The sequence below is a fragment of the Balaenoptera ricei genome, chromosome 1 (assembly GCF_028023285.1).
Source record: "Balaenoptera ricei isolate mBalRic1 chromosome 1, mBalRic1.hap2, whole genome shotgun sequence".
In the NCBI taxonomy this organism is placed as follows: Eukaryota; Metazoa; Chordata; class Mammalia; order Artiodactyla; family Balaenopteridae; genus Balaenoptera; species Balaenoptera ricei.
The window spans coordinates 138,076,362-138,101,063 of NC_082639.1; the positions used below are offsets into that span (position 1 = coordinate 138,076,362).

Genomic DNA, 24,702 nt, shown 5'->3' on the forward strand with positions numbered 1-24,702 from the left:
CTCTTTCAGTAATGTGTTTAACTTCAAGTGGATTATAGAGTTCTCAAATATTGTTTTCTACTTCTTCAGAATCTCTCTCAGAGAACATTTTCTGATATCACTTCCAAAATTTCAAAATCAATCTGTAGACCTTTATTAGGGCCAGTTAGACCACCTAATGCAAGATTCATTTCCATAATATTCCATAATAAAGATCATCAACTTCTACTTACCTACATCCAGGGACAGTACACTTACTAATTCACAAAACATCTACCACATTATGATTGAAGAGTTCTAGTTATTAAACTACATATAAATTATAAAGACTAAAACCCTGACTCTTAAGAACTTTGAATGACAAGTTCTAGTTTTACTTTCTCGAGCAGATATTTCAAACTGGGACCCCATGGGGGACCCCTTTCAAATAGCATTTTGTTTGGCCTGCTTGGTGTTTTTTAAAAATAATAAGCCAACATTGAAGAAATTGAGAGATTTCACATAAAAATAAGGTTTTCTGGCTTTTCTTAAAAAAAGAAAGATCTTGTAATATTGCAGCCACTTTCTTACAGGGCAACAGTTATCTGGACCTGAGGGGGAACTGCCTCTTTTAGATGGGGCATAAGTTCCCCAGGTCTCCAGAGATCTCCACTTCCTGTAGATTTCTACATCCTGTGGCTGAGTGTCACTTGCTATTAATTATCATGCATGTACTATTGTTTTTCTAACATCTGGCTAGCTCTATTCCCTTATATTACCTTTCTGAGTCCTGTAGGCACGTTTGTGACCCCTTGAATTAGGCAGTACAGAGCAAATATGCTCCTTTATGTACATGAAAGAGTTGTCTTTTTTTGCTCTACATGGCTTTAGTCCTCCTTAGGTTTCAGTTCCTTTAACCATACCTTGTATAGTATAGCTTCTGATGCCATCCCTCCTCTGGACATTTCTTCAATTTGTCTCAGCCTCTTTTAAAACATGGCACCCAGAACTTAACACAGTGGTGGAAGCCTGGAACAATGGACTCTTATTATCCTTTCCACTTCTTAAGTTATAGGCATCATGAGAATCTGGTAAGTGTTACAGGTTGAGTGGGTTCTGTTCTGTTTGCACAGCACCTTTGTTCTTTCTGGACACAACCCTCTCCTCCTCTTTGGGACCTCTTCCTCCTTACCATGCTCTACTCTGCGAGTTGCTAACTACTGATGAGACCTCGGCCACAGAGATTCATCCCAGGGTGGGCACCTGTCACAAACCAAGACAGTGAGGAACTTTTCCTGAATTTTTTTCTAACCAGAGCTTGAAATTTTGGTTTCTGAGATTATAAAGATAAAAATCTGAAGCTACAGGTTACCAGCCTCTATGCCTGTTGGAAACGCTGGTCAGAAAGAAATCACCACACAGAATCACAAGAAAAAAAATACCAGGTATCATCACTGAAGTCCCTGGTACCAGTCATCCCTAAGGCTGTCCTTTGCAAATTTTGTTTTTGTAAGCCAGTGTATTCTTTTTCCTTCTTACTATCCTCCCCTTCTGCCTCTCTTCCCTTCCTTCCATCTTTCCTTCATTCCTTCTTTAGAAAAATTATTTATTTATTAAAAACAAAAATAAAACCAAATAAATAACCACAAGACGTTATTATTCCCATCATGAAGGGCAGGTTCTTGCAGGACTGGCGAGTGATTTCTGAGGGAGCAGAGGAGGCCCCTCCTTGACAGAGATGAGTGGGTTCCACAGGACCATGATGACTGAGACCCTGCACAGGAACACCTTGGAGATGTAGCAGTGCTTGGACTGCTTACCTTGCCACTCTTGAGGACATCGGTCCACATCTCCTTCCCATTCTCCATCACCACTTGTTAGTGCCTGTCAAAGGCCTTCGCACGGCCCAGGAATTTCTTGTTGCGACAGTCGGTGAGCACTTGGGTGGTGTGGTTGACTGACTCTGCGAGCAGGAAGAGTGGACCCGTGTTGAACTCTGCTTCTGCAGCTCCTCTGGCCTGGGGCCGTCTCAGGACGGGGCTTGCTGAGGAGGCTCACGGTGGTAGTGGCTGCGCTCTCAGGTCTCGCCTATGCCCATCTCTTGTGCTGCTTCTGCCTCTGTAAAGAGTCTTAATGTTAATTTAAATTGCCTCTGTCTAGCTGACAACCAAGTAAGAAAATCTTCCCTAAGAAAATGGGTAACTCACAGGTGATGTGACTGTGTGAAAGAACAAATGACTCCCTGGCCAGGTGAGAAACTGTTTTCGCACTAGGATGGACTATGAATTGCCTATGATTTCTAGTCCACAGCCATCATTTCGGGACCACATATTTGGGGGGAATAATTATTTACTAAATTGACTTCAGTGATGTCTTATTAATCCTTGTATCTAAGGAATAGTAAATTAATAATAAATAATGATTCGATTTAATTGATTAGAATTTCAGAATATGTGGCTAGTCCTGCCATGGTCCCAGAATAGATAATAACTTAATCTTTACGTATTTAGGATTCTGCCTCATACTTATTCTAAAGACTACAAAACTCTGCAGGGCAGTTTATCATACCCATTTTGAGCTAGTGGTTTTGAATTCATCCTTGGGCAGGAAATGTGCAAATTAGAACAGATCTTACTGTAGAAAAGGACAGGGTTGTTTCAGTTGCTCTGATTTCTGCTTCTGTGGAGCATTTGTGATCCCCCAAATTTGACTTCTAACTCAGATCTGGCTTCCAGCTGGGGAGGGGAGACAACGGTGGACAGCTCCCTCCATCAGCTCTCTTCCACACTGCTCCCCTGTCCAGTTCACAGAAAGGGGTTCTGAGGCTGAAAAGACCCACTGCATAAAGGAGAACTTGCCTAACATTGGCCTTATCACAATCCATCCTTTATGGACCAACTCATGCTTTAATTTATTTTGTTGATAGTAACCTTTTGAGTCTGTGAGTACGTTACTGTCTCTCTTCTAGCTCATGGTAACTGAACAAATACTTGTAACATCTCCCTGGGTCTCTCTGTGTGTATGTATGGATGAATTTGGAGATCACCATGTTCTTTCAATAATAAATGAGAACACCCTGCTCTAAGCTTGAAATGTTTATACCCCTTTGCAATATAATTAGAAACAAGAATCCTACGATAAATAAGTGTGTTTTAGATGCACATGGATAAATGCACTCAAGTCAAAAGAAGGGTAACACTTTTGAAATTTTTCATTTAGAAATATGTATATGTGTGGAGAAAGTTGTGAGATTTTGTTAACTTAGTAAAAATAAAATAATTTCCCAGTTATTTTGTTCTTGCTCCACTGCCCTTCCCCCCCTCCCAAATTGGAAAAATTTCCTATGTGTTTTTTTTTCTTTTCCAGGTATTTACATTTCAAAGGTAAGAAAACAATGATTTTAAAGACAAACCAAATTAAGCATAGTGTATTTATATATTCCTAAACATAAGAAAAAAGCAACCTGAGATCTGAAAGGACACTAAAAGAAAAAAAATTCAATGTTGTGATATATTTTATTTCCAAAAATTTTTTGTCCTAAGTTAATTTTTAAAGAAAATTTACCTCTAAATATGTGTCCATATATGCATAACCAATTGACTTATTTCACACCTGATTTATGAGTTTTATACAGTCTTAGAATAATAATTGCAATTTATGCCTATTTATTTCAAATCTCTTTGACCAGCAACTTGAATTTGGAAATGTACCTCATGTAGAGGTACCTTCTGTAGTCATTCAATAAAGCAAATATAACCAGTTCTTGCTGGAATTAACCTTTGATAATGACTCAATACCAATTTCCCCTAACCTATGTATGCAATAGCATAAATCTAAACCATGGTTACTGTTGACGTCAGCAATTTTAATTGGATAATGCCTAACATATCCTTGAAAAATCATCCTGGGGCAGCTCATTTTAAATATTGACTAATATGTGCTTTACTTTTCTAACAGTCTGAAGAAATTGGTTTTCCTTTATAGTATATTAGTACTTGGAAGGCTAGGTTAGCATTAGCCGGCTATCGTCAACCTTACTCATTTCCAAATGTTAACCATAAAATGTTATATTTTATAACATATATATGTAGCCATATATATGTTATAAAAAATATGAGAAAGAAACAGACACCCACTTATAAGACTGAATCCAAAAGTTAAAAGCATAGAAATTGTAGCAGCAAAGCAAATTCCCACAGTTGATGGAAAAGTCTTTTCTTACAGTTTTATTATTCCTTAAAGTTAGTTTTCATGTGGCTTCTAATAAATACCTTTCTGTTTTTTTAGTTATCCTCCTTAACAATCTGTTTCTATTATTTTGAATTGTAATTACAAACAAACAAGGAATGACAGGTTTTTGTAAGAGAACCTAATATTAATGCAAAATTCTTCTATGTGAAGCTACCCTGTCTCCCTTTATCCCCATCTTATCCCTCGGGCCACTCTTCTCCAAACCCCCAAACAACATCCTAATCTCTGTTCAAACAGATGAAACACAAAACTACAGAAACTTAAAATTGTACAAATGGGACAAGTGAGCTAATAATGAACTACTATAACCCCTGGCATTTGTAACACCTTTTCTCTCTTGCTAATGTAATTTTCCAGTCAGAGATGGGGAAGGCTTTCTCAAGGTTATGTGTATACAAATGGCTGAGGAAGAGCCCAGGGACTCCATTTCATTCTTTGTAATAGTCACAGAAGAGTGATTGCTTCCTTGACTTTGTGGCCCTGATCATTCCTTAAGTGGTTGAGTAAAAAACAACATGTCCCTGGAGGAGAGCTTTCTGATGGTTTTTCTGTGGTCGATTACTCCTGGGATGCTCACCATCACAGAAGGTCACCATGGTGATGCCACATTCTCTAGCCTCCCTCTGATCCTTTTGTGATAGTGATGCCAACATCTCATTTATAAAATTAATGCACTGTGGGCCAGCTTCACAGTCGCTAATAACAATCTTTTGTGGAATAAATGAGTGAAAAAGTGATGAACATAGACTGGCATAAAGAATAACTTCTGCTGTAAATTCTCTGTTATGTCTGGACGTAGCTGTTTTAAAAAGTAAGCAGGACTAACACTTATTGTTGAATATATTGTTGACCTATTAAGCAATAAAAAAAAAAACTGTGCAAGTTTTATTATACATTTTTCTCCAAACATCTGATTTAAGACATGCTAGCTGTCTGCACTATCCTTTCAGAATTCTAACCATTTGTTTGAGAACACTAGAACAAAGTGGTGATGTCCAGACAAAGTTCTGGCCCATTTTTCTTTCAATTTAAATGTTACTCGTGAAAATCCATGTCTGACACATGATGTTGTACAAGCAACTATCCCATAGCTATGAGGCTAGAGATGGATTTCGTTGTATTGTTAGCCATTCTTATGTACTTATTATTTCTCTGAAATGGTTAATACAATACAATCTATATGATAAAATGTTGATCAGTTTTTTTCTTGGAAAAAATTTTGTTGTTGAGTTATGCTAAGTAAGCTTGTATATATTATTCTTTTTAAAAATTTTTAATATTATTCTTAATAGGCTCCTATTAAGGAGGTTGGGTTTTTCTCACATCACATCACTCCAACACTGATACTTCCTTTGCTTCCCACTTCCACTTTTGAGAACTCTTTGATTACATTGGGACATTGGGCTTTCCTGGATAATCCAAGATAATCTGCCTGTTTTAAGGTCAGCTGATCAGCTACCTTAATTCCATTTGCAGCCTTAATATAATTTAACATAATTTGTTTCCAGTTTGTCATGCAGCATATTTATACATCCAAGGACTAGGACATAGGCATCTTTGGGTGGCCATTCTTCTGTCTTCCACGTGAATATAGAAAGAAGAATTTCAAGAGAGGCTTAGTATCTAAACTACTTAGTATCTAAACATTAAAATTTTCAAAACATGGCCACAGAGATAACTGAAATTTATACTCACAATAAGAACAAGAGTTTCTTAGTCAATATGTTCATTATTCCAGTGTGAAGTTGACTTTGTTCTTGAGTAAAGGGGCCACTACCCCAATATTGTGAAGTAAGGGGTTTTGGGGAAAGTGGTGTCTGTTCATTGCAAGGTTTAGGCACAAGCATTCTAGAAAGCTATCTCCATGTTCCCATGCTCAGGAGGCAGATGCTGTAGAATGCCTCTTCAGATTAGGAGCTGGAGTGGCTCATCAATGAGATCTGAGGGAGAAAAATATGGCAAGAAAGCATTAAAGTCTGTTTGATCTCAAGGATCAGCGTATCATGAACTAAATATTTCATCAGTATGGGAGGAAAACCACAGGATCCTCTGACATTTTTTCATAGTTTTATTTTTTCATTAAGTTGATCTCCAGAATTTGTGAAGGGCTTTCTGAAGTGGGTCTGAGAGTTCATTGTCAGTTGATTCTATGATTTCTGTTATGATCATTCAGCAGTGTGCTATAATAACTTTACTTTTTATGATACTCTGGAACATTGTTGGGGAAATTGGTTGACTGATATCAAACTCTTCAGTATATACTAAAAAGGAAATTTTAAGTCATTAAGAAAATGATAAATACCCTTAACTATATTCAATATCCTGTGATAAACCATAATGGAAAATAATATAAAAAAAGAATATATATTACTGAATCACTTTGCTGTACAGCAGAAATTACACAACATTGTAAATCAACTACACTTCAAGAAAAAAAGAAAATAATAAATACCCTTGAAAAAATTTAAATAATACAAAAGGGCATACAATAAGAACATCTCTCTCAGTCTAGACCCTTATGTTCTGCTCCAGGGAAATGTTTCCTGGATACTACTTTAGAAGCATCTATTTCTTGTGCATCCTTTTAGAATATTTCTATGCATACACATGCAGGTGTATAAATACATTATTCTCTTTACACAAATTAAAGTATATTATAAACACTAGTCTGTATCTTACTTTTGTTCACTTAACAATATATTTTGGTAGCCTCCACATATCAGCAGATGTAGAATCCCTTTTTCCTTTTGATGGCTCATAGTAGTCACTTAAGCACAGACTATGTGCAGTTTCAGGATGGAAGCCACATTCAAATACCTAGCTACGTCTCTTGATACTGTTTAGCTTTATGTTAGGAACTAATCCAAGGCAGAAGAGATGACAGGTATAGAAGTACAGTAGGTTGTATTAGTATTTACAAAATAGTTATTTTTCCCTGTGGAAGGATTTTATATCCTTGGCTTGTTGGAGTAATGCATAGCCATGTGACTTGCTTTGGCCAATGCAATGTTGAAAATGTGTCATCCTCAAGGCAGAAGTTATAAGAGCCATATATCTTTTCCCTCTGCCATAAAAACCGTTTATGTCCCAGACAGATACCACTCCTTCTGCTGGGTTACGGAATGAAGTTGACATGGAACATAGCTGTAACCTGTAACCCACCCATAATGGATGGGTAGCATGAGAGAGAAATAAAACTTCATTATCTTAAGTAACTGCTTTCAGGAAATTATTTGGAATCACAGAATGATCTAGCTTATCCTGCTGATACAGGGAGCAACCTAAGGAACTATCAGAGTGTGAAAAATTTTAATAAAATAGTTTTTCCTGTTGTGAAATGGTTTCCAGTGACCCTGTTTTTCCTGATTCCTTCCTCCTCAATTCCTCCTCAATTAAATCAAGTGACAAAAACCCCATTAATAAATAATACAACACAATATTTATTGACACATGTAACATTTTCATTCTATTTATGCATTTTATTCTATTTTAATTCTATTTCAACACTTCCCAGGCTATTTTGTCCATAGGTCAAAGTAAGTGATATTTTTGTGTTTTAAAACAAACAATTTTGGGAGCAAATGTCTGCTTCTGGCCATGATGGAGTAGCTGGGTCCAGAACTTCCCTTCCCACCATAAACAACTAGAAAACTGGACAAACTACATGAGGCAACTGTTTTGGATGTTGGAAAACAGGCAGCACAGGACTGTGATTCCTGAAAACAGAGAAACAAGTTAGGGAAGCCTAAGATTGCCCAACTTTATGCCTGGAGGCACTTTCCTCACCCTGGTTCAGAGAGGGGGATCCCAAGCAGAGCACTGCAGAATTTCTGAGTTGCTGAATCAATACTGGAGGTCAGGATGGCTGAGGTGATTGGAATTATCAGGACAGAGTGTTGGGGAGAAGGGAATTGGGCAGGAAAAAAGGTTCAAAAATTTCATAGTGATTCCCTTGAGTCTGTTGTTGAATACTTAACTGCACATATATAGGGAGAAACACCCCAAGGCTGGGCAAATAATGATGAAGCAGCTGTATTTCACACAGGGCTAGAAGATATTCAAGTTCTGAGCAGCCAGGGTCCTTGTTGAAAACTTGGGGCATTTGGTAGAGACCTCAGGGTGGTTGTGCCTTAATAGTGAGGCTAAACTAGACATAGAGTAAAGGCCACTCAAGATCCACTTTCTAAAGCTTAAAAACAATCTTGAAAATGATCAAGCTGATCTTTAAGTAATGTAACTCTCTGTCAAAACAAAGTGTAACACTCTTTAAAGGAAGACCACAAAATCCAGCATTCAACAATATAAAATTAGCCAGGTTTAACATTAAATAAAAAGGTACTAATCATGTGAAAATAGGAAAACATGATCCATAGTCAATAGAAAAATAAGTCAAAAGAAACCTGTAAGAAGTGACAGAGATGATCGAATTAACAAACAAGAATTTTTAAACAGCTAATATAAATATGCATAAGTATTTAAAGAAAAATGTGAACATAAAGAGGAGAAAAATGAAATAATATATAGAGCAAAACAGAAACTCTAGTTTTGAAAATTAGAATATCCAAAATGAAAAAGCACTGGGTGGAATTCGTAGCAGATTAGACATTGCAGAAGAAAAAACAAATCAGTGAACTTGAAAGCATAACAATGAAAAACCATCCAAAATAAAGCATATAGAGAAAAATACTGAAACAAATAAATGAACAGAGCCTCAGGAACTTTGGGAAAAATTTCCAACAGTCTAACATATACGTTGTTCCAGAAGGATAGGGGAGGACAGAAAAATATTTAAAGAAATAATGGCTGAAATGTTCTAAATTTGATGAAAACTGTAAGCCCACAGATCTGAAAAGTTCAAGGAATTTCAAGCATGATAAACACAAAGAAAACCACATTAAGACACATCATAAACAAATTGGTAAAAACCAGTGATAAAGAGAAAATCTTAAAAAGCAGCCAGAGGGGAAAAAAATTCACATGTTATGGATGGAAGAATGAAGATAATTACCATAGTCTTCTCATTTGAAGCAATGCAAACCAGAAGACAATGGAACAGCATCTTTAAAGTGCTGAAACTAAAAACAAAACCAAAACGAAAAACAGAACAAGAAAAGCAAACAAACAACAGTACCCTGTCAAACTAGAATTCTATATTAAGTGAATATTTCTTTCAAAAAACTTGAGGTGAAATAATGACTTTTCAGACAAACAAAAGCTGAAAGAAGTTGTATCCAGAAAATCTAAACTATAAGGAATGCTAAAAGACATTCTTGAGGCAGAAATTTAGAGCTATATAAAGAAATAAAAAGCTCTACAAATTGCAAATATATGGGTAAGTTTAAAAGAATATTTTTCATTTTAAAATTTCTTCAAAAGATAGTCAACTGAAGCAAAATTAAGAATACATTTTGAGGTTTATAATATTTGAAGAAATAAAATATATAACTACACAAAAGTTGGGAAGGAGGAAATGGAAGCACACTAATGTAAGTGGTATAATAACATTTTAAGGTAGATTTTGATAAGTTAAAAATGTGTATTTTAAACCCTAGAGCAAACACACACACATGCACAAACCAAAAACTAAAAATATAGAGACAGAGGTAATAAGCCAATAGTAGAGATAAAATGCAATCATAAAAGATTTTTAATTTTGTCCAAAAGAAGAGAGAGCAAGATAGGAGAAAAGAAAGAATCTGTGGGACAAATAGAAAAGACTATCAAGATAGTCAGTTCAAGCCTAACCATATCAATAATATTAAATATAAACTCTAAACAATTCAACTAAAGGACAGACATTGTCAGAATGGATAAAAAAGTAAGAGCCAATTGTTCTTATTATTACATGTTATCTAAAAAATGTTTACATTAAGTACAAAGTCACAAATGGTTTAAACGTAAAAGAATGCAAAAAGATATACCATACAAATACTAATCAAATGAAAGCTGGAATTGTTATATTAATATCAGAAAAAGTGGATTCTAGAACAAGGTATGTTACCAGGAATTACAATACAGAAAAAGCAATTGGAAAAATGCAACCCCCATTCATTCATAATCAAAACTAGGAATAGAAGTAAATTAAGAATAGAAGTAAACTAGGAATAGAAGTAAATGTTCTTAACCTGACTTACAGGGCATCTATAAAAAACTACACTGAATGTCATATTTAATGGGGAACAATTGAATACTTTTCCACCTAAGATTGTGAATACGTCAAGGATGTTTGTTCTCATCACTTATATTCAACAGTTGACTGGTGGTTCTAGCTGGTACAATAGGGCAGGAAAACTAAATAAAAGGCATATAGTTAGAGAAGAAGAAGAAAATGTTTTTATTTGTGGACAACCTGATTCTGGTTATGGGCTGAATTGTGTTCCTCCAAATTCATATGATCAAGCTCTCAACCCCAGTACCTCAGAATGTGACTATGCTTGGAGATAGACCTTTAAGGGGTAATTAAGTTAAAATTCGGCCATTAAGATAACCCCTAATCCAATCTGACTGGTGTAGTTATAAGAAAAGGAAATTTGGACACACAGACACCAGAAACATGCACAGGGGAAAGACCATGTGAAGACAGAGCAAAAAGGTGCCATCTGCAAGCCAATGAAAGAGTCCTCAGAAGAAACCAAGTCTGCTGACACCTTGATCTTGGACTTCCAGGCCCCAGAACTGTGAGAAATAAATTTCTGTTAAGTCACCCATTCTTTGGTATTTTGTTATGACAGCCCTAGCAAATTAATATGATGGTATAATAGAAAGCCCTAAGTAATCTTAAAAAAAAAAAGGGTATTAGAACTGACAAGTAAATTTAGCAAGATCACAGGATACAAGATCAAGATCACAGGATACAAGATCAATCTACAAAAATCCACTGTGTTTCTACATACAGTTACAAACAATTGGAAAAGTGAAATCAAAATGCACTACCACTAGCACAGCAACAAAAACATGAAATTATAAAATACTGAGGGGTCATTTACCAAAATATTTTCAATACTTGTACAATAAAAACTACAAAGCATTAAGTGGAGAAATTAAATAAATGGAGAAGTATATCATGCTCATGCGAATCAAAAGACTAAATATTGTAAGTCAAATGTTCCTTAAGTTCATCTACAGATTCAATGCAATACCAGTTATAATTCCAGAGGCTCTTCTGTATAAATTGATATACTTATTCTAAGATTTATATGGAAATGTAAAAGGCCTAGAATAGCCAAAACAATTTTGATAAAGTAAAACGAAGTATGAAGATTTACAATATGTGATTTCAAGCATTTCCACAGAGCTACAGTATTCAAGACAATGTGGTATTCATGTAAGGACAGTTCATGAAACAAAATAGAGTCTACTTATAGACCCCTACATACATGGCCAATTGATTTGGACAAAGGAATCAAGGAAATTCAATGGGAAAGTATAGTCTTTTAAACAAATGGTGCTGGAACTAATGAATATTCATATGGGAAAAATCAGCATTTACCATTACTTTATTTCATAAACATTAATTTACTTGAAATGGGTCATAGAACTTAACATAAAGACTAAAAATATATAACTTCTAGAGAAAAATATGGGAGAAAGATCTTTGCAACCTTGAGATAAAGATATTTTGACATATAAGGCATAAAGCATAAAAAAGAAATTATGAATTACACATTATCAAAATTAAAATTTTTCTTTAAAAGTTAAGAAAATTAAAATTCAAGCCACAGATTGGGAGACAATACCTACAATATCTATGTCAAACAAAGGACAGGTATCAAGCATATATAAAGAACATTTACAACTTGATAATAAGAATAAAAAGTGTCAAAATATTTTATTATCACTGCACAAAAGAAAATATATAAATGGCCAATAAGCACTTAAAATATGTTCAGTATTATTACTCATCAAGAAAAGTAAGACCACAGTGATTTACCACTACATCTCTTCTAGGATACCATTTTTAAAAAATTACCACATTAAATGTTGGTGAGAATGTGGAGCAACTGGAGATTTCATACACTGTTGGTGGGAATGTGAAAATCATACAACCAACTTTGAAAACAGTTTGGAAGTTTGTTATAAAGTTTAACATATACTTGTCATATGACTCAGTAATCCAATTTCAAGACACATGAAAACTTGTCCACTTGAGGACTGCTACATGAATATGTTCCAGTTCATAGCAACTTAAATCATAACAGCCTGAACTGGGAATAACCCAAATAGCCATCATTGTGTGGCAAATTGTGATATGTCCATGCACTGGAACATCACTCAGCAATAAAAACGAAAGAACTACCACTAATATGTGCAACAACATGGATGAATCTCAAAAGAATTATGCTAAGTGAAAGAAGCCAGACACAAAAGGGTACCTATGCTGTCATTCCATTTGTAAGAAGTTCAATAACAGATAACACTAATCTAAAGGAATAGAAAGTTGGTCATGGGTTGTTTGGAACAAGGGGTAGGGGAATTGACTACAAGGGAACATGATGGAGCTTTTTAGGGTGATGGAAATATTCCATATTTTTATTATAGTACTGATTACACTGATTGACATATATATGAATACATGTGTCAGAACTCATTGACCTAAGTACTTAAAATGGGCATTTTAGTTTACAGAATTATTCTTCAATAAACTTGATCAAAAAAATTTTAAAAACGTTTATAAAGTATAATGGACTTTTGACATTTCAGCCTCTGTTCAAATAAACAAAAGCAACATAAAAAATGTAGCACTGGTTCATAAGAACCATGCTTCTGGGTATCAGTTTGAGCACCAGTCTCACCAGATGTTTTGCAGGATGCTGATGAATTGTGACAATTTCAAAATTTAGGGATGAACTGGTTTTTCTAAAAACTGTGAGTGATTATGGCCTATTCATTTTTCTCACCTATATTCTATAGCTTGTTGGATAAACTCTTGTTATTTGCTTATATTTTAAAAAATTTTCATATGAAAATTTTCATTTACTTTCTTCCTTTCTTCCTTCCTTTCTCTCTTTCTTTCTTTCTCTCCCCACCTTCTCTCTCTCTCTTTTTAACTACCAGCAACAATACACTTTCTTTGTTGTTCAGCTGTTTTAAAGGGAAGATCTACCTCTTCTCTCTTGCCTCCACTGGTTCTCCCTCTCCACTTCTCACTTAACAAAACAGTTATCAAAATCGGAAATACAACTTTAAGTTCTGAGAAGAGAAATCACAGCGTGATATCAACAGAAGCTGGAAGATCTGGGTTCCCATCTCAGCTCTCTGTGAACCAGTCATGTTATCTTGGTCCTGTTGGCCATACCCTCATGCCACAATCTCTCTGGCTTTGGCCTCAACTTCCTCATCTGTAAAATGAGAGAGCTAAATTCTATGATCTCTTCTGCCTCTCAACAGTTCTTCCCTGAAAGAATTATAGAAGCCTCACAATTACTCCCTGCTCATTTGGAAACTGCATCCTCTGTGATATAGCAGTTCCCATTGTCTTGCTGGCAGCTGAGGAGGAGGAAGAGAATGCATTTCAAGCATCTTCCTAGAGCTTGGTTTAAAGATAACTCACCATGATGAAAGCATGACCATGCAACTTTTTCCAAAGATCACCACACCCTCACACTAAGGGCTCTCACACTCGTGCTCTCAACATGAGTGGGTGGACAATGTTTATCACCAAAGTTTTATGGATGACTGTGTTAGAGAGACTGCAGGATATGCCTCAATTGCCCAGACCTTAACCCACGTCAGCCTCTGGAGTCTTTCCCTTTACCATGTGGGTTTGGCATAACAAATCAAAACCCCATAGAGAAATCCGTTCAGCTTCCAATCATCTGGACTCAACCCCTGCTTCACTGCAACCTATGCTCATCACCAACAATAACATTTTGACAAAACATAAAACTTAAAAAAAGAGGTGTAAATTTGTTTCTCCACAGCCTTCTTCATGGGTTGAATCTGTTTCAAGGAAATTTTTGGCTTTGTATACAATCTTGGGTATGACTAGGACCAAAAAGAAGGCTCCGTGGGAATATGGTGACAAGGATGATGGGCTGTGGAGAGCCTCTCCCTCCGATGCATATCTGCAGTTGGGTTTGCCTATTCCAGACTGGCCCCACTGGTCAGGTCTATGCCTCCAACCATCCAATGATCCTTATTAAGTGTACAAATCATTCTTGAGCTCTCAGTGTGTACTAAGCCTTGTTGAAGAGACAATATTGAATCAGAATTGGGGGGGGGCACTCTGGAATTCAACTGCCTTTGTCCTAATCTTGTTTCACCAGCCGTGTGACAAGCAAGATACTCATGATATTCGCTAAACTTTAGTTTCATCGTCAACAAAATGGGGAGAATAAAAATATATACCTCCTAGGATTAACTGAGCTAGTGTCCATAAAACATTGAGCACAGTACTTGGTACTTAGAAAGACTTCAATAACTGTTAAGAAATATCACCACCATTATCATTGAGGGAGAGAGACTTGTAAATGTGAATAGAGCAGAAGTATTCTTTGGGGATCCAAAGTAAGGAATGATTAGTTCTGGCCAGGTTAATGGGGCTGACTTCGCAGAGGAAGGGACACTTGTGCTGCCCTGAAGTGAGAGTGGGAGTTTGATAGCTGGAAACTGTAAAAGGGCATTCCAGTTGGATGGATCAGCAATACATCCCTACATGATCTCATCCAGGAGGATGTGATTGCTCAGACTTTTAAGAAATAAAGAGCCCCAAGCTCACAATGGGAGCAGACACGGTGGAAGGACAATTAAGCTGCAGCCTGTTCATGGACTTCCTGCTGAACCTAAACAGATTTCTCAGACCAGTGACTCATCAACAGGACAGACTACGTGTACCTGTTGTGTAACCCCAGTGCTTCTGGTTTATTTTTATCTTGTTTCTGTAACCCCTCTTTGTTCCATTATTAATACCCAGTGCACTGGGCGAGACAGGCTTAAAGATGTGATCAACTCCTTTTTGGCTTTTTTGTACTTGTTATGTATTTTGTGGCCAAGGCCTCTCCACCCTTTCTTTCTTCTTTCTGGAAAAATGTTCTTCTCTATGACATGGAGTAGCTTCTACACTTTGTTCCATAGTCTGCTCGCTGTGGCTATTCAACTGGAATTAGTATTCACTGTCCATTGTGCTAGGCACTTTGAAGGCTTTTTCTCATTTAATTCTCACAACAATTGTCTGATGGAGGTATTTCCCATTTTGTGGATGGGACTCAAAGTGGTGAAGTAACCTGGCCAATGTCAGCTAACCTGAATGTGAGGTGCTCTTCTTGTCAACTCTCTTTTATGGCTTTTGCTCTCATCACTGGACAACATGTTCTCGAGACACTGAGGATTGGAAGAGCAACTGTGTGGGGAAGGCAGAGACTATTCCTTCTCTTACTTTAGAGCTCCCTCAAGCTCAGGTCTGTGGCTGTTGGGTGTCTCATCACAAATGCTGCCAAGATTTCCATTTTTATCTTTTCAAGTCAAGTAGAGAGAAAGCTTAATTTGCTCCATTGTGACAAGCCTTCACATATCTGAGGATAGTTTAATTACGAATACCCTTATCCTCATCACTTACCAGGGTGTTTTTTGTTTTTGTTTTTTTCAGGCAAAGCAATGCCCATTTTTAAGCCTTGGTGTTAAAGGATGGCAGAGACAAGGAAAAGTAAGTGACCACACTTTCACTTGTGGATGGTTTTCTCAGCTACTGAACAGTGAGAAATACCTGTTGCTGCCATTTTCACTTTTATATTATTTTTTAAAAATTTAAAAATATATTACCTGCTTCTCCAATTTCCTGCTCTGTGATTTCTGGCATGAACGAAACTTGTGAAGAGTCTTAAAGATTAATAAATTGAACTCACTTCAGTGTGAGGAATTAATCCACAGTCCCTGGTCAACAGTTCCACTCCTACCAATTCCCATAGTCATAGAGATCCTTCCACAACTTTCCTTATAAACCGGGAGAAGATTTCCATTATTTAAAATGCTCTTTTCTCATTAGGAAGCCAACACTGCAATGGCATTTCCCCCTTTCTTCCCCGCCTGTCTTGCTTTGACTGGTGGTGGGATTAATTGGGCCATGATCAATCTCCTAAAAGATGGCAAATTGGGAATGGCGGGTGAAAGGAGGAAAGCATGAATATTAATTAGCTAAGATTCCAAACAGAAGCCTTTTAATTATATTAAAATGCACAGGCCTGCAGGCAGTGAGATGGTTCTTGCTGTAAATCTGTCGACAGGCCATTACCTCAGCCATGTCAATGCCTTTTAATGAATGAATATATACATTTCAAGTGGGGGAGAGAAAAATACTTTCCTGTTTATAAATATTAAAAGGAAAACTATCAACGTGAGGTGATATCTATGACAGCTCCTTGCAGGCTGGAGGTGTTTGGGGAAGGCAGGGAAGGCGGGAAGGCGGTCTCCCTAAATGGCTCATCCCAGGCTGTGAAACTGAAGCCTGTGGCTGATATGGGGACTGATGCAATTAAAAACAGATGACTGCAGCCAGGGTGAGCCAGCGGCTCAACTTCTCTGTAGGTCAATGAGTGAGGCATTTGAGGAAGTTACATTAACTTTTCAGGTCACTTCAGAACCATTCGCTACAGGAAAAAAGGAAATCAGGGGCATTTCTTTGCTTCTTGTTAACATGAAGAGAGCATTTAAATATTGAAGGGTGACCGGCCACCATGGGGGAAGGGCCGTGAACTGAGAAGTGTTAGAATGCCAGGGCAATAAAGAACTTAAATGTAAGAAAGCAGGTCTCAGCAGATCTAGAGTCACCTTGAGAAGATCCATGGAAGAGAATGGTAGGGAATATGGAAACACACCAGCAGTGAGAATGGGAAAGTGGGATGAAGGAAAGCTGGTCACAGATGACTTCATAGACTCAAAAGACTCGAACAGAGCTTGGTGACCAAGTAGTCCAACTGCCTTAATTTTAGAGAACTAGAAACTGAGGCCCAGAGGGGAGGGATGACTTTCCCAATCTCAGAGTGCTAGTTAGTAGAGAAATCCTGTTTATTTACTTCCCTACCAACTTACCTACTTAAGTACCCACCTCCTTACCTATCTCCCTACTTACGTATTTACCTATTCATGTACCACTTCCTTCTATAAAACATGAGGCCTCTCCTGACTACCAGTCTGCAGGTTTTCTAAGACTTGTTGCTGCCTTCCTAACTTTAAATAAGAACACATTTGAGGAAACTAAGAGTACCACATAGTATGCACCCTTTATATAATCTGAGAATATCCATCTACAGGGCCATAATAGTTCAACCCAAATGCAGAGAATCTGTATGATCTATCCCAGTCTACTGGAATGCCAACAGAAGAGTGCAGTGCCTTTGTGGAGTTACCCTTGATTTTGAAAAGCTTGACAGGCAAAAAAAAAAAAAAGAAACTCATCAGAATATACCTGAGAACATTCAGGTCTTGAAGTTCGGCATTGGTGACTTTGAAAGGAAGGTAAGCAGAAAATAATTCTTTTGAGCACAGTTTAAACAAATACTATGTATTTGAAATCCAATCAAGAGTACTTAATATTTTGGGGTTTCTTGGCTGTGCTGCATGACATGTGGGATCTTAGTTCCCCGACCAGCAACAAACCCATGCCCCCTGCAGTGGAAGCTTGAAGACCAAACCACTGGACAGCCAGGGAATTCCCAAGAGTCCTTATGATTCTGAAAAGCTTTATGTGGGTTTTTCAAGGATAAATTCAGAAACCATCTGCAAATGGGCACACTCCTGTACATGTACCTACGTGTGTGGGAGTATGTATGTACAGGGGTGGTGAGGGAGATTCATAAGTTTGTCCTATCAGTCAGTGGGACAGCATTCCCAGAATGGACATACAACTCACGAACGTCTGGCTTTAGCACAATAGGAACTCAGGAGAGAATGTGAATGGCTTAGCAAAGGATATGTCTTATTGGAAAAGCAACTCAAAGAGTAAGTCAAGAAAGTAATAGGAAAGTATTTCTGCTATATGTTCACACACATTATTCTAGAGAGCAGGGATCAGGAAGGCTCAAAACTTCTTTGAGATTCACTTAATTTAGCCTCAAGACTATGAAACATAATAATATAACTTAGTTGGTAACATTGAGGAGAAGGTAGAGGATACTAAAAGTCACACCGCAGTATGATAAATGTCCATTCAGCTCAGTTCAAGGTGGATTCAATCCTTTTCTTTTTTAATATATATTTTATTTATTTATTTTAGTTGCTCTGGGTCTTAGTTGCGGCTGGTGGGCTCCTTAGTTGTGGCTCGCTGGACTCCCGTGCATTGGAAGGCGGATTCTTAACCACCGCGCCACCAGGGAAATCCCGGATTCAATCCTTTTGATGTGCAAGAGAGAGGATTAGGACCTAATGATGCAAAGGAGAATAAGACATAAATGCTGCTCTTTTTCAGCCTACTCTTCTGGAGAGACACGTGACCAAGTAACTTTAACAGATTGGAGTAAGTGCAGTAGTGGGGGTGTGCACAGGGAACAAAGGGGTGCAGAAGAACAGTGCTGGCCTCATTTGTGGGGTCAGAGTGGCTCTTGGAGAAGATAGAGTCTGAGAATGAGTTGGATGGACAAAGAGAAGGGTGGAGGGAGAAAGGGGGACAGGGAGGGGAAAGGACATGACCTTCAGACCTAATAGCAGCAGCAAGGGTGCACAGTATGCAACACTGTGTGCTTTTTTCCACTATTTTTCTCATTAGAAAAAAACTTATTTTGCTGTTCCTGCTTTCAGATGAAGATCCAGTTTCATCTGAATTAGAAATTTGCTTCTCCATGAGATGTTGATAGGAAAAACTAATGAAACAGAGCATTCAGCAACCCACTATTCACTGTCCTGAGTTGTTACTGCTTTGCCATTTCACTGTTTAGAAGATTTGGCTACTGATCATCTCCAGGAAGTGGAAACAACATGAATGCCCATTACCTGTCTGGATAATGAATTGCAATTAATCAATATACGTCAAGACAGTAATTTATCACAAACTCCCTGCACTTGCTGATGGCACCTTTTCCTTTTTAATAATCATAACAAGACAGTGAAGCTGAAAGTCAGTAGTTGGCTAGAAGCTACAATGGGAAGAAACTCATCGTCCCTTTGGCTGTTATCAAGTGCTCTTCTTCTTGACTGCATTTCTTGTGTAAGGCGAGGGTGGAGCAGGGCAGTTTGAATCCAGAAGTGTGGACTCGGGGAAGACTGTACCTTATCTCTGGCTTAATTTGCTTAATTGGTAACTGTCCTTGGGGCAAGGTTTTAGCAGTTGGTCAGGTCAGAATCTTAGTTGCCTGATGAGGGGACAGGAGGAAAGTCATTCTTTTGCAGTGTTAGCAGCTTTAGACTTCTTCTAGGCTGGTGACAAGATGGGAATTAGAAATGTTATGCTCCTCTTCTTCCTCCTTGTCCAATTCTCTCTTCTACATTTTTCCCCCCTAGGATTTTTTTCTCGCCTTGGATCCAGACACAAGGCTGATCAGAGACTGTACCATACTGGGGATTTGTTTGGGGGGTGGAGATATCTGTGGTTTTTCACCCTCTTAGCTTCCCAGAACCACCAAAAAATTCTGGAACTGCACCAATTCAGTTAAGTTCGGGAACTTGGCTCACTGGGAGTCTTTTTAAAGTAGTTCAGGTTCAGGCGGTTCAGGCACGCTTTCAGAGAGCTGAATTGCTGTGCTGAGTTAGATTTGGGGAACTTTCAGTGATATATGACTATCATGAACACTTTGAAGTGCCATGTCATCTCTGTGCCAATACTGGATAAGTAGCAGAGACTTTTCATAGTTAGCGCCTTATCGAAGATGGCACATGCATATGTCTGATTAAGGTGAGCTCATGCTTTTTTGAGTAAGCCAATGAAATAAAAGCTTCAAAAGGATGCACAATCCCTGTGATAAATGGCCTGGTCAAAAGAGGAAGTGTGGTTGACTGAAAAGTAAGGGAGTTCAGGCAGAAGGAGACTGCTTGGCAGGGAAAGATCGATTCAGTAGATTGGTCCTGCTACCAGACTCTCCTGTTCTGGTGTCTAAGGCTTAGGGTGCTGGCAATAGAAATAGGTGAGTATTTCTCATATAGACTGTCTGCAAGAGGTTGGAAGTAGAGGTATGCTCTGAGATTCAACGTAAGGAAGTACTGTACAGCAGTAGTGTGTGTGTGTTTGTGTGTGTGTGTGTGTGTGTGTGTGTATGTGTGTGTATGGCAGAGTAGCGTGATGTAGTAGATTAAAGATGACTGCAATTTTTCGTTATTTCTTTTCTTTTCCCCCCACTATTTTTCCCATCAAGAAGTGGAATGTATTTTCCCTCCCTTTAGATTTTACCAATAGAATGTTGCAGGGGTGAGGTTATATAAATTTTGAGATCAGGCCTTAAGTGATCTACAACTTTTCCTTTCACTTTTCTTGGAACTCATCCACCATGTTGTGAGGAAGCCCAAGAAACTACAGGGTAAGACCTGCTGGAGGGAAATCAAATCCTCCAGCCTCCAGCCCTAACCGAGCTCCCAGCCTACACAGCCAGCACTAACTGCCAGCCATTGTGAATGAGGCCATTTTTGATCTTCCAGCATCCTAGTGCTCCACCTGACACCACATGAAGCAGAAAAGATGCTCAGTCAATCCACAGGATCATGAGAAATAATAAGTCGAGTCGTTGTTTTAAGCCACTAAGTTTTGGGGTGGTTTGTTACACAGTCATAGATAACTAAAACATGTGGAATCTCCACACTTTAGAAAGAATGACTTAACTGGAAAGCACTTTTGGTCAAGAGAGAAGGGGACAGCCACTGGAAGCAACACCTGTGGTCAGAGGTAGTGCGGGCAGCAGGAAGGCACTCCCATGAGGCAAGCAGGGAAGGAGGAAAAGTGAAGATCACCAAATGGTGGCAGATAGTCTTATTCTGGCATACATGGGCAGTGTATCTGAGGAACATCTAGAAAGATTTGGGGAGATTTTGTTGGGAGTGAAAGTGAGATCTATAGATTCTGCAAAGGCATGAACCACAGAATGCCATTATACACAGATTTTTGTTATCAGCCTGTAGCCTTGATGTTAGCTGGGCCCTTCTTTTTCTTTGAGATGTGCATAAGATTGGATTGAAGTTCCAATTCCACATCTGTGAAAGACCAAAATGCTCCACAGGATTACTATGAACTTCTAGGGAAATTATTGTCTCCTCATTAGCCCTGGCTGTAAACTCTTGCTTCTTTTATGGGTCATCTCACTGTCCCTTTTATGCTGTTTCTGTTTCACATAATATCAACCTAAACATGAAATTCAAGTCACAAAATATCAACCTAAACATTAAATCTTCTCTTAATTATCACAATTTCTACACAAAAAAGCAATTTTTTTGTGATTAGTAGATTTTAATAAGGAATTTGGGGATATAAGAGGAGGATTTTAAAGTATAGCAATATAAACTTCAAATTGAACCTGAGACCATCCTCATTCTTAAAAATGTCTTTGCCCCACCACTGGAGAACTTTCACAAGCAATATCACTCCAAGTACTGTCTGAACCTCATTCTATGTCATGGTTCCTCTCTCCCTTCCATCTTTCAGCAGCAAAACAAATTTCTCTCATCTTCTCATATAGAATATCTATCAATCTATTTATTATGCTCAGTGACTCACCCTCCAACCTAAGCCGCTTATCAAGGTATTTACTCAGTAGAGACGGTTGTCCTCTGAGGAGCAATTATGATGTCAGTTGTTATAGTAATAACATTTCACTCTTCCACTTTCTACCCTACTAAAATCACTGCAGTTTCCTGCAAAGGCACCCAGTGTTGGTCTCTCTCTCTCTCTCGAGTGTTGAGTGAAAGGAAAATCAAATGTAATAAACCTGGGCTATACCCAACTCACTGCCTTTCCTCTCCTTCCTTCCTTTTAGAGGGTGGAGATAATGCCCCATTAGCCTCCCTTTAAGGTGTTGCTTTCTTTGTATAAACTCTTCTACATTGCCTAAGTGAGAAGGGAAGACTTTCTGAATCTACTCTCTGGGTGGGTGCCATATTCAGTTTTGGGGAGACTTTGATGGGAGTGAAAGTGAGGTCTAGAGATTTCACAATAATGAATAGGCATAAACCAGAGAACCCCAACTTATGCGGGGATTTTTGTTATCAGCCTATTAGAGACCCTATTACTCATGACAGTGACATGTCAGAGATGGTGAGTGGTCTGTTTCATTTAGAAATCCATTCATTCATTTAAAAAAATTTTGGCATGACTCTATAGTAGACTCCTAAGGAGGTCAAATATAACTGAGTCATGGAATCTCTTATTGAAAGAGCTTACGATTCGGTAAGAGAAATAAAAGAACCATACCTACCCAGTTTGGCAGTGTTGATGTCCTCTTGGAAAAGGGAGCTCTAACTGAATCAGAGTCATAAGGGTTATTTATGGCACAGTCCCTGTGGAATTACATTCCCTCTTTTGTACATTGACCAATGGCTCTCTCTCCCCTCCAAATTCTCTGAAGTTGTGACCTGCTGTGTTCCTTCGGCCCCATTCATACAATCATCTGGCAGTCCTCTGAGGTAACAGTGATGGTTTAGGCCCCTCAGTACGTCTAAGGACTCCCATCAGTCTCTTGCCTGCTGACTTTTACCCTCCTTTTTCTCATCCATGACCATTTCCCTGAAGAATTTTCAAGCTCTTACAAAACTACCTTTTAACATCCATCATGTTACTCTTCATGTTTTTCTTTCTAGTACTATCATTTGCAGACATTTTCTCAGTTATCATGGGTCAAAACTGTTGGTCTATAAACATAAAACAAACGGGGGAATTCCCTGGCAGTCTAGCAGTTATGACTTGGCACTTTCACAGCTATGGCCCGGGTTAAATCCCTGGTTGGGGAACTAAGATCCCACAAGCCAAGTGGCAAAACAAAAACAAAACCAAAAACACCCCATAAAACAAATGGCAGAGATAGAGGATATGATGGATAAGCCACACCCTCTGCAGAACACACTCAGCTCAGGGTAGCACTGGTAGCACCCTTTCTGGTGGGGAGTGTTTGCAGTATGGTGCAATAACACTCAGTGGCCAAGAGTGCAGGCGTCAGGCTGTCATGATAGCTCTCATGAGCTGGTACTCAGGTCATGGGAAAGAGAGCTCAAAGGCTAGCACACTTGAATGGATTTTTTTTCTTGAAAATATTTCAAAGAAAATAGCATTATAACAAGTTGACACTATAAAGGAGGGGAGATATTATTAAAATAAATACACACATAGTATGAGTGTGTTTCATGTTTGGTAATTGCAATCATTGTTGCTTTTGTTGTGGTCATCCATGTACAATGCTTGGTGTCAGTCGATTTATCTCTTGTAAAAATAAAATACAGTGTGTGTGTGTGAAAAAAATAAAAAAATAAATAAATAAATAAATAAATAAATAAATACACAAGGATAGGGTAGCGACCTGAAATACATACAACACATATTATAGAAAACTATTATTTTTGAGGAATAGCTTCCTGGAGGAGGTAGGCTTTTATGTGGTATTATCTTCTTTGCTATGAATAATGAGACTATTCACCATGTAGTAAACAAGTTACCTCCAGTAAAGTGTGATTAAGAGAGCAGAAGTATGGTCTCTTCTTATAGAGCTGCATAGGCTCTTAATAAAATGTTACAGGCTTCAAATTTCAGAAGCGTTGTGGTGGGTACTTTCAAGAAGCAAGCTTAGTTGTAGCTTTTCTTTCCCCATCTTCTGGAAATATAGGAACTATTTCTTATTTATTTTTATATTCTTAGAGCCTAGAACAGTACCTGGAAAATGGCTCAATAATAATTTGTCAAGTGATTGGTTGAATGAGTGAATGAATCAATCACTCAATCTAATAAAACTCTTCTGCTTTCTGACCCACCCCATGTCTTCATTCAAGCATTTGTCTGTCAAGTTTAAAGTGTCTATACTCACATTATGGTGCATTTGCTCGTGTTGTTCAACACTCTGAAAGGTATACTACTTTAGAGTGGCATTCTGCTTTATTTAACAGGTTATAAGGTAGATAAATGGGTATATCAAAAGATGTTTAGGATTTCTTTTAATAAATTAGGGTAGTGGTTCTTAATGAGATTAGTGGAACAGTGCCAATCTGGCTACTTCAGAATTATCTGGGAAACTTTAAACAGTTCAAATTTTTGAGCCTTACTTCTGTATTTTTGAAAACTTCCTCAGGTGATTCTGATACTCAACCAGATTTGAGAACTACTGCCTTATTCTTTAAAATAAGATCAAAACTTCTAAAATCCTAGCTATTGGCAATTACCCAGAAATAGATCAAGTAGTAGAGGCCCATTTAGAGTCTACCCAGGTAGCTTTTGGGAGGGAACTACTATTCTCTCTGAAAATTATACTTCTTAATGCAGGCATTCACCTAGTGCTTCTCTGGTCTTCCACCAACAATGTATTTACTGCGTGTTCACTACCTCTTTCTCTGAATGCAAATTGGTACCCCTTTATCTTGGGATTTTGAGGCAGTTCTTATTTTAAA

General features: G+C 37.9%; 1 long non-coding RNA gene across 1 annotated transcript in view; it reads left to right on the forward strand.

The window, feature by feature from the left end:
• Nucleotides 1-17,533, forward strand: part of LOC132373662 (uncharacterized) — an 85,182-nt gene extending 67,649 nt beyond the window's left edge. Inside the window, exons 2-3 of the long non-coding RNA XR_009505473.1 lie at nt 15,794-15,850; nt 17,454-17,533. This is a non-coding gene — a long non-coding RNA (uncharacterized LOC132373662). The remainder of the gene's footprint in view (nt 1-15,793; nt 15,851-17,453) is intronic.
• Nucleotides 17,534-24,702: the final 7,169 nt, after the last annotated feature.